At 40.9% G+C, this 11,621-nt stretch overlaps 1 pseudogene; it reads left to right on the top strand.

The window, feature by feature from the left end:
• Positions 1-3,792: 3,792 nt before the first annotated feature.
• LOC107991931 (ATP synthase subunit alpha, mitochondrial-like) lies at positions 3,793-4,421 on the top strand (annotated as a pseudogene).
• Positions 4,422-11,621: the final 7,200 nt, after the last annotated feature.

The raw sequence follows: 11,621 nt of genomic DNA, 5'->3' as shown, positions 1-11,621 counted from the left end.
CCGAGCAAAGTCAGTAAATCAAATAAGATTGGAAAGCATTACCTAGGGGGTAGGGGGAGTAAGGAGTTGTTGCCAGCTTTGATGGAATTGATGACCGAGAGGGCCTTTAATCAACCATGCCTTGAAGCAGTTGCTTACTTTAGGTCCATTTGCTTGAAAGCTTCCATGCCCGGAGTTGATCTGGGCACAGACGGATGACAGGTTGATGCAATGGTCCGCCCTTCTTACACAAGCACTTCTAAGAGACCACTCTTCTGCATTAAAAGCGTAAGAGCTAAATGGATGTTGGCTTTTAGGTGAAAGGCTGCTTGCCTGTGAAACGGGAAGGCACCGAAAGTGGGGGTAATTTTGTAAGAGTAGGCTTGCTTATTCCTTCGTTCCTTTTCCTTCTAATCAATCCCTTGCTTCTTTCCTTTTGTGAACTGGAGCTGAGCTATTACGGAGTGGGCATAGTCACGATGTTTATTTACTCTCGCCTCATCCGTTGGATGTAAAGAAAGTAGGTATGGAGGAACTTCTACATGCCTCTAGATATCCAGATTGAATGCCATTGTTTTCATTGATATGGCTTCGACCGGTGGGACGATAGAGCTCAAATCAATTTCATATTGTTTGTGCCTTACTAGAAGTTACATGATGGTTTAGGCTTTTCAAACTTCTGGCACATCAAGGCAAGGATAAGGAAGATAGCTAACTGCATCAAGTCATTTGGAATGCCCAAGCCTGAAAGAGCGCTTGCTTTTATGAACATGTAGGACAACAATCCCATATTAGATAGAGCATAATCATTTCATAACTAAGAAAGCAGCTGCTAGCAGATGAGATTGGTCCTATAGATGATACACCAAAGCAAGAAGGAGGCAAGACACATACAGCCAGAACCCGATCTAAGAATGTATCCTTTACAACCTGTACTAGAACTTCTGGTTGTGGAGTGCGATCATGCACAATGAGGTCTTTATATTCTTGGAGGAGGGCCTTTTTCCTGTCTTCTAGAGCGTTAATACGGTTTCGGATTCGTTGCGCTGGTGAGAGGCAGGTGCTCCCAAAAGGCATCCAAGGTTTGCTGTTGTCGGTATCGATGTTTTGAATTTCTTGTTCTATTTTTGGAAGTGTTGAAGCTATCTTATTATTAGCCATTTCTCCCCCATTACTTCTCTACAAGTGTCTTCCCCTAAATGGAGACTATTGCATTTCGAAGTTCAGTTGAAGTGGGCGTTTTTGTGCTTATTTGATCTTCTCATCTTTGACATTTTAGGGATCAGTCATGAACTACCTGGAAGATAAAACCATGGCTAGGTTATGCAAATGCAACTGTGGTCACTCTATCAGTTTGGTTTTGTCGTGAAACTCTTTCTTTAGCACCTCCAATCATGCTAACCAAAGAACCTTTACTTTAATCGATTAAACATCCTAGAGCTTTAGGTTGGATTATTAGATGTTCTTCCCTTCCATTGAGTCAAAGGGTAGAGGAGTCCCATAACAAGCTCTGGTTCAGGGTAATAGCCCGAATGCCTGGAACATAAGGATCTTACAACCCTTTAATGTAATTGTTTGACTTTACACGTTAAATAGTAAGTACATATGATCCTACGCTCTTTCCTCTCAATCGATCATAGAGCGTAAGGTCCTTCTATCTGCTTTATTTGTGATGATTAGAATGATCTTCTTAATGAATGCTAAAGAAAGAAAGATTAAGTTAGACCAAATTTCATATATCCCTTCCTTATTCATTTTCCTATGAAAGGAGGGAATGGAATGATTCGAGGATAAGCAGAATCCCCAGGGGGATTGAGGGAGACGGATATAGACAAGAAGTAGCGATGGCTCTTTCTTGTCACCACCGTACGCGCCTGTTGAAGACAAGATGAACATTGCTTTAATAAAAGAAATAGAATGGGCAATTCAACATTCCACACTCAAATTAGTACATCTCGTACTCAGGACTCTAGCAATTTCTCCTTCGTCAACCTATACGTTTGAATAGGGAGATTGACAGATGCCCATCAAACCTCTATTTTAGAAAGTTATACCTCACTGGATAGGACGCTTTTCAAAGAGTTGAATAGTCCTTCCATGATCAACATTCTGACTGCAGGATCGGTATGACCATCTCCTTGCCTCAGAGTTCACTTAGCCTAGAACCTCTCCTCTTGCTTGACTTAGATTAGAGTAGCAATTGGCTAAAAGGTACTTCCAACTAAAGCAAGGGCTTATATCAAAATGACGAGGGAAAGTATCCCATATTGGCTCCTATCTACCCACTATGTTGTAGCATAATAAGAAAAGTAAAGGTGAGCCCTGGAACGGAGAAGCGATTCTCAAAGAGCAGGTTAGGTCCTTACCTTTCCCTTCAAGCATGAAGTTGGGATCTGACTCCAAAAGAAAGAGACTCAAAAAAAAAATCTCAACTCAAAGGAGAGGACTAATTAAGCTACTCCTCATTAGTTTAATTTAAAAGGCTCGACTGATAAGGTGAGAGTCCTTATCCTCTTAATTTGAGGAACTTAAAGACTATGTTCGAAGAATATTGAGAAGCAACTATCAGAGATGAGAGTCGGCCATAGTGATCCAAGAGTTCTGTGTGAAAGGGCTCTCGCCCAATGAATCAAAGGTACGTCGGGGATAACTGGCTAATGACTTTTAAGATCTCTTATTAATGGAGTCATTTGGCACATTGATGTTGACTCATCACATTCTAGGGTTGAAGAAGGTCCCAAGGGTTCAGTTGTTCGCTGATGAAAGTGGTACATGAGTTAGGTTTAGTACGTCGTGAGATAGTTCGGATCCTATCTACCATTGGTGTGAAAGGGAGAACTACGAGGAGCCAATCCTAGTACGAGAGGATTGAGTTGGGCCAACTTATGGTGTACTAATTGTTATGCCAATAGCAGTGCTGGTAGCTAAGTTGGTATGGAAGAATCACTATTCTGTGGGAAATCCTTCTTTATACAAGTTCTCGGACAAGGTTTTTGAACATCACTTCGATAGGCCAGAGGTGTAAGCACTGTGAGGTGTTTAGTGATCTCGTATAAAACGAAAGGACTTGCATTTTCACCATAACCAAAATGAAAGAATGTCAACCTATTCCTGTAATTACATCAATCTCGCTACCTTTTTAGTTGTCGCCCCTTACTTGCTCATTCGAATACCACCAGAAAGTAGCTCCTATCTCTAAGGGGGCTTATGCACTCCAAAGACTAAATTTAGCTGCTAGTTCAAAAGTCCTTTCTCTCTAATAATTATGTCTGCTCTGAAGCTCCAACCTATACAAGGGGTTTTGGCCTAGCTTACTAAACGTTGGAATCAAGAGGTCTAATAATAGAAGTAGAAGGTCAAAGGAAGCGGAAGAAGAAAAAGAAGACAAGATTACTCTACTCCATAAGTTTTGGAACTCATGGGTCCGACCTATCAACAGAGTCATATGGATTAAAGAGGTCATTCTGACCCGTTGGACTTGTTGATTTTGAATCCACCCCAATTATGGCTCTGTAATTTTCATTGAAAGGAAGAAAAGGCAGAATGAAACGAAGGAAAGCCATTCTACATCCGTCCTAAGGCATTAAATGAGTGGAATTCTTCTCAAAGTGGGACTCGAAAAGAATTTGAGACACTCATATTAGATTTAGCCTCTCCTTCTTAGTTGAGTTGCTTATCACACCTTGCTCTCGGTAAGACGTTTAGAAGGCAGTGGCTTCTTTTATGGCTCAGATTTATGAGCATATGGTATTTCTCCCTAGATGCCCCTTTTCTTTCAAATGTCACGGTGGAATTCTCTCCTAAACCAAACTAACAACTTTCTTAGAAGGTAGAATTACGAACTTCAAAACGTCTTTGAAAGTGGATGAAATGGGTTAAGTCCTATCTATAGAAGATGGAATTGCCTACGTTTATAAATTAAAGGAGATTCAAGCTAGGGAAATGGTAGAATTTGTTAGCGGTGTCAAAGGAATAGCCTTAAATCTTGAGAATGAGAATGTATGGATTGTTGTCTTTGGTAGTGATATCGCTATTAAAGAAGGAGATCTTGTCAAGCGCACTGGATCAATTGTGGATATTCCAGCAAGGTTATGCTTGGGTGTATGGTCGGTACCTTGGGAGCACCTATTGATGGAAGAGGGGCTTTTAGTGATCATGAGCGAAGACGTATCAAAGTGAAAGCCCTTGGGATAATTTAACGTAAATCAATGCACGAGCCTATGGAAATAGGGTTAAAAGCGGTGGATAGCCTGGTTCCTATAGGTAAGAGCCAACGAGAACTGATGATCAAGGAGCGACAAACTAGAAAAATTGATATAGCTATTAATACCATATTAAACCAAAAGCAAATCAACTCCACTCAATTCAAATGCTTTGCTATGAACCTCTTTTATTTTCTTGTTCGGATTCTGCCTCTTATTATCATTTTTGTTTTCTATTAGAGCAAAAGACAGAGAACAAATCAAATGAGGGATAAGTTGGGCGGTTCTCCTATCCATCTTTTTCATACTTTTGAGTATGATCCTATTTCTGAATATTAGAAAAGGATCTTTTTTAAAATGAAAAAGAGGGAAAATATTTTTTTGGATCCTCTATTTAAGCCTTCTATTTGACCTTAATTTGCCTCTACTTTTTATGTTTTCAATTTCATAGTCTTTTTTCTACTATTTGCGCCAAGTTTATGATTGATTTTTTCTCTAATTATTCTCTCTAATTCTTTAGAGAATTAATCTTCTCCTTTGGAGGATTCCTTTGCCCTACAGGTCCTCTTGATACCTTGCCCATGACTCCAAATACGGTGGAGGAAACCTCCCTTTTTAATTGAATCTGAAGATTAGAGAGGGAGAATTGTATTTTTCTCCTAGGAAAGGAGTCAACGCTCTTCTGGCGAGAATCTTTGAAACAACCTTTGGATTCTTTTACAACCCAAAAGGACTAATATTGGTTCATAGAGTTCTCCAAACGAGATTTGAAGATTCAAGAACTCAAACACTCCTGTTTTCTCTATTTCTTCAAATTATAGAGAACAAGACCAACCTCATCCAGAACGCAACCTGCGATCCCAAAAGTTGCTTTGTCTATTACTTGGAAGAGCACTATAAGAAGCTAGACTCATTTGAGGACTAGTTGAACGAACAAGAATGAGACAAGGAGGAAATTTCTTTTTTAGTTTATTTCCTAAAAGATCTCCTCAAACATGGACATCAATCCTATTACGTTTGGAAGATCTTGAGGGCTCCTCACTGGCGCGATTTTTTAGATTAATTAGAAGTCTATTGTCCATTTTTTCTCTTTTGAAATTGAAAGGAGGGAAGGAAAAGTTTTGTTCTCGTTCTTGTTTGCATAAGATTATCTATTCCACGAAAATGTTTCTTTTATGGTTGGGGGTCCCAAATCAAATTGTCCTTGCAATTCTTCCTTCTTTTTTTTTTTTTTTTTGTTTTGAGTGTAGTATAACAACCTTGACTGCACAAGCCTTGGCTTGGCCTACCTCCATTCCTAGAGGAGTCGTATGAGGCAAAAGCTCAACGTACGATTTTGAAGTCAAGCCTTTCCAGTAGTAGGGCTTAGGGACTGATATGATGATTGGTTTAGGTAGGGCGGTCGGCCTACTACGGGCTCCTGTAGAGATTAGTACGTGAGATCGCGATCCACAAACTGACGCATGAGACTGACCCTTGACTTGGGAATTAAGAGGGGAAAGATAGCATGTCATAAGAGCGAGGTTTGGAACCCTACTGCAGAAGGGATGCTTCGTGAGCTGGGCTTAACGAGATAAGGCCTTTTGGTGAAGACAAGTCAATTTTGGGCCACTTAACCCTGCACATGATGAGAAGGCCCTATAGACTAAAGGAAAGCATGTACGTTGTCACACTCCCTACCTTTCAAAGGTGCCTAGAGGACAGGTCAGACGTTGCAGAGTGAGGACTCGAGAGCGAATTCCACACCGACAGGGGGACAGAAGAAGGCCATCACGAGGCATATCACGACCTACAGGCAAGACCGGCGAGACATGAGAGGGCAAGTCAATTGGGAGTCAGAGGATCCATAGTACCTACAGACCCACAGACTGAATATGCATCATTTTTTAAAGCAGGGGGAAGGGATCTCTTTTCAGCAACGAAAAAAAGAGCTAATTTGACTCGACACAACCTAATGATGCATCCAATACCACTGTGCCTAGAATGCCTTAGTATGTCTCTACTCCTTAAAGCTATACGAGCAAGAAGCACTTTCTTTGACAGGGGGCTTCCATTCAATATAAGACGACAGAGATCAGATTTCAGGGAGAAAGGTGTTGACATGACTAATGACTGCAATTCATTTCAATAAATGAGCTCATTTTCTTTAGTTACTCTTCGTTTCATTCAGAATAGCATAAATTTTCAAAAAAGAAAGGAGAAAATTTCTCAAATTCCTTTAGCGTCTCATTGATAACGACATATTAACCTGTTCCATGAATGAGTCACTGGCGTTCGTCACTCGTTGGACAAGCATTGGCCACCTTTTCGATCGTTTAGGGTTGCACATTAGTTCTCTGCTACCGAGCTCAGTTCCCGACTTCTACTTTAGGTAAATGTGTGAAGCACGATGCCAAAAATTTAGGCTGAAGCCCTTAAAGTATGCGTCTCAAAACTTGAAAAACTTTTGACCAATAGGAAACAAAGAAATCGTTGAAGGAACGCTTTTTACCTCGAGAAAGAAAAACTGAGTCTAGGGCATTCTCGTTCACATTTTCTTTGGACGAACACTAGAAGTGCATGAGCTTAGCCTGTTTCCTTCCCTGAAATGCATTTTTAGTGGTTTCTGACATCGGACGAGCGTTTACGACTAGTTGGAAAAGCATTGGCCATCTTTTTTATCATTCCAGGTTGCATCTTAGGTCTCCATCCAACGAGCTCACTTCCCGACTTATACTTTGGAGAATGTGTGAGGGACGATGCTACGAATTTAAACTGAAGTCCATGGATTATGAGTCCCGAAGCTCGAAACACTTATGACCAATACACAACAAAGAAAACATTCAAGGACTGCTTTTTACCCCAAGATAAAAAACTGAGTCTGGGGAATTCTCGTTCATATTTTTATGGGATGAACACCAGAAGTTCATGAGCTTACCCTGCTTCTCTTACCGAAATGCATTTTCAGCGGTTTTCGATTTCGAACGAGCGTTGACCACTCGTTGAAAGAACATTGGCCATCTTTTTTATCGTTCCGGGTTGCACCTTAGTTCTCCCTCTAACGAGCTCGCTTTCCAACCTATACTTTTGGAATATGTGTGAGGCACGATGCCTGGAATGTAGGCTGAAGTCCTCAGAGTATGAGTCCCGAAGCCCGAAACACTAATGATCAATACAAAAGAAAAAAACCATGGAAGAACAACTTTTTACACGAGTTGGAAAAAAAGAGTTCAGGTCTTTCTCATTTACATTTTCTTTAAACGAACACCATAAGTTCTTGGGCTTAGCCCGTTTCCTTCGTTGAAGTGCATTTGCAGTGGTTTCTGACATCGAACGAGCGTTCACCACTAGTTGGAAGAGCATTGGCCATCTTTTCAATGGTTATAGGTTGCACCTGAGTTCTCCCACCAACGAGCTCGCTTCCTGACCTATACTTTGTGAAAATGTGTGAGGGACGATGCCAGTAATGCAGATCGAAGTCCTCGAATTATAAGTCTTGAACTTCGAAACACTTATGACCAATAGAAAACAAAGAAACCTTTGAAAGACCGCTTTTACCCTAGATAGAAAAACTGAGTTCGGGGCATTCTCGTTCGCATTTTCTTAGGACGAACATCGAAAGTTCTGGAGCTTAGCACGTTCTCTTTGCTGGAAGTGCATTTTCAGTGGTTTCTAACACTATATGAGCATTTGCCAATTGTTGGAAGAGCATTGGCCATCTTTTCGATGGTTTTGGGTTGCACCTTAGTTCTAACCTCAACGAGCTCGCTTCTCGACCTATACTTTGGGAAAATGCGTGACAGACGATACCAGAATTGTAGACTGGTCTCCTTATAGTATGAGTCCCAAAGCTCGAAACACTTATAACCAATACAAAACAGAAAAACTGTTGAAATGACTACTCATTACCATGGGATAATAAAACTGAGTTTAGGGCAATCTCGGTCGCATTTTCTTGAGACGAACACCAAAAGTCGTTGACCTTAGCCCATTTCCTTTGTTGAATACATTTTCAATGTTTTCTGACATCTAACGAGCCTTTGCCACTCGTTGGAAAAGCATTGGCCATCTTTTTTATGGCTTCGTGTTGCACCTTAGTTCTTCCCCCAACAATCTCGCTTTCTGACCTATACTTTAAGAAAATGTGAGAGGGATGATGCCAAAAATGTAGACTGAAGTCCTTGGAGTATGGGTCCCAAGGTTCGAAACAATTATGACCAATACAAAACAAAAAAACCATTGAAGGACCAATTTTTACTTTGAGATAGGAAAACTATAACCAGGGATTCTCGTTTGCATGTTCTTTAAACGAACACAAGAAGTTATTGAGCTTAGCCCGGTTACCTTTGCTGAAATGCATTTTCAGTGGTTTCTAACACTGCACGAGCGTTCGCTACTCGTTGGAAGAGCATTGGCCCTCTTTTCCATCGTTTCGGGTTGCACCTTAGTTCTCCCTCCAGCGAGCTCGCTCCCCGACCTATACTTTGGGAAAATGTGAGACGGACGATGCCAAGAATGTGGACTGAAGTCCTCGGAGTATGAGTCTTGAAGCTCGAAACATTTATGACCAATACAAAACAAAGAAACAATTGAAGCACCGCATTTTAACTAGAGATAGAAAAAATGAGTCCTGGGCATTCTCATCCGTATTTTCTTGGGATGAACACCAGAAGTTCTTAAGCTTAGTCCGTTTCCTTCACTGGAAATGCATTTCAGTGGTTTCTGACACTGGACGATCATTTGCCACTTATTGGAAGAGCATTGGTCATCTTTTCGATCGTTTCGTGTTGCACCTTCGTTCTTCACTGTACGATCTCGCTTCTCAACCTATACTTTGGGAAATGTGTGAGGGACAATGATAGGAATGTCGACTGAAGTCCTTAGAGTATGAGTGTCGAAGCTCGAAATAATTATGACCAATTCAAAACAAAGAAATCGTTGAAGGACTACTTTTTACACCGAGATAGAAAACTAAGCCATGGGCATTCTCATTCGCCTTTTCTTCAGTCGAACATTAGAAGTTCATGAGCTTAGCTCTCATTAACATGCATTTTCAGTGGTTTCTGACATCGGACGAGTGTTTGTCACTTGTTGGAAGAGCATTGGCCATCTTTTCAATCGTTTCGGGTTGCAACTTAGTTCTCCCCTCAACGAGCTTGCTTTTCGACCTATACTTCTAAATAATGTGTTAGGGACAATGCCAGGAATATAGACAGAAGTCCTCAGAGTATAAGTCCAGAAGCTCAAAAAACTTATGACCAATACAAAAGAAAAAAACAGTTGAAGGACCGCTTTTTACCTATAGATAGAAAAACTTTGTCCATGGCATTCTCGTTCGCATTTTCATTGAACGAACACTAGAAGTTCTTGAGTTTAGCCCGTTTCCTTCACTAAAATTCCTTTTCAGAGGTTTCTGATGTCGGACGAGCATTCGCCACTTGTTGGAAGAGCATTGACCATCTTTTCGATCGTTAGGAGTTGCACCTTAGTCCTTCCACCAACGAGCACATTTCCCGACCTATACTTTGAGAAAATGTGTGGGGGACGATGCCAAGAATATAGACTGAAGTCCTCGAAGTATGAGTCCCGAACCTCAAAACACTTATGACCAATACACACAAACAAACTGTGGAAGGACTACTTTTTACCACGAGTTCGAAAATCTGAGTCGAGGATGGGACGAGCACCAAAAATTCTTAAGCCTAGCTCGTTTCCTTTGCTGAAATGCATTTTCAGTGGTTCTACTTCTGTCAAGCATTTTTCAATCGTTGGAAGAGCATAGGTCAACATTTTTATTGTTTCGGATTGTACATTAGCTCTCCCTCCAACAAGATCGCTTTCCGACCTATAATTTGGAAAACGTATTAGGAACGATGCTAGAAATGTAGATTAAAGTTCTAAATGTATTACTGCCAAAGCTCGAAACACTTATGACCAATACAAAACAAAGAAACCGTTGAAGGACCGTTTTTTACCCCGAGATAGAAAAACTGAGTCCTGGCATTCTCGTTTACATTTTCGTGAGACGAACACTAGAAGTTCATGGGCTTAGCTCGTTTCCTTCGCTTAAATGCATTTTTAGTGGTTTCGGACTCCATATGAGCGTTGACCACTCGTTGGAAGAGCATAGGCCATCTTTTTTATCGTTCCAGTTGCACCTTAGTTCTCCCTCCAACGAGCTCCCTTTCCAACCTATACTTTAAGAAAATGTGTGAGGCACGATACCAAGAATATAGACTGAAGTCCTCGGATTATGAGTGTTGAACCTCGAAACACTAATGACCAATACAAAATTAACAAATCTTGGATGAACTAATTTTTACCACGAGTTAGAAAAATTTATTACGGGGCATTCTCGTTCGCATTTTCATCAAACGAACACTAGAAGTTCTTGAGCTTAGCCCATTTCCTTCACTAAAATGCCTTTTCAGAGGTTTCTGATGCCGGACGAGCATTCGCCACTTGTTGGAAGAGCATTGACCATCTTTTCGATTGTTAGGAGTTGCACCTTAGTCCTCCCACCAACGAGCACATTTCCCGACCTGTACTTTGAGCAAATGTGTGGGGGACGATGCCAGGAATATAGACTGAAGTCCTCGGAGTATGAGTCCCAAATCTCGAAACACTTATGATCAATACACAACAAACAAATAGTGGAAGGACTGCTTTTTACCATGAGTTCGAAAATGTAAGTCGAGGATGGGACGAGCACCAAAAATTCTTAAGCCTAGCCCGTTTCCTTCGCTGAAATGCATTTTCAGTGGTTTCTAACTTCTGTTAATCATTTGCCAATGGTTGGAAGAGCATAGGTCAACATTTCTATTGTTTCGGATTGTGCATTAGCTCTCCCTCCAACAAGATCGCTTTCCGACCTATAATTTGGAAAACGTATTAGGAACGATGCGAGAAATGTAGATTGAAGTTCTAAGAGTATTACTGCCAAAACTCAAAACACTTATGACCAATACAAAACAAAGAAACCGTTGAAGGACCGCTTTTTACCCCGAGATAGAAAAACTGAGTCCCGGCATTCTCGTTCACATTTTCGTGAGATGAACACCAGAAGTTCTTGGGCTTAGCTCGTTTCCTTCGCTGAAATGCATTTTTAGTGGTTTTGGACTCCATACGAGCATTGACCACTCGTTGGAAGAGCATTGGCCATCTTTTTTATCGTTCCGGTTGCACCTTAGTTCTCCCTCCAACGAGCTCCCTTTCCAACCTATACTTTAAGAAAATGTGTGAGGCACGATACCAAGAATATAGACTGAAGTCCTTGGATTATGAGTGCTGAACCTCGAAAAACTAATGATCAATACAAAATTAACAAATCTTGGAAGAACTAATTTTTACCACGAGTTAGAAAAATTTATTATGGGGCATTCTCGTTTGCATTTTCATCAAACGAACACTAGAAGTTCTTGAGCTTAGCCCATTTCCTTAGCTGAAGTGCACTTTCAGTGG

Source organism: Cucumis melo, chromosome 12 (genome assembly GCF_025177605.1).
Source record: "Cucumis melo cultivar AY chromosome 12, USDA_Cmelo_AY_1.0, whole genome shotgun sequence".
NCBI lineage: Eukaryota > Viridiplantae > Streptophyta > Magnoliopsida > Cucurbitales > Cucurbitaceae > Cucumis > Cucumis melo.
This window is presented reverse-complemented; position numbering and strand designations above follow the sequence as displayed.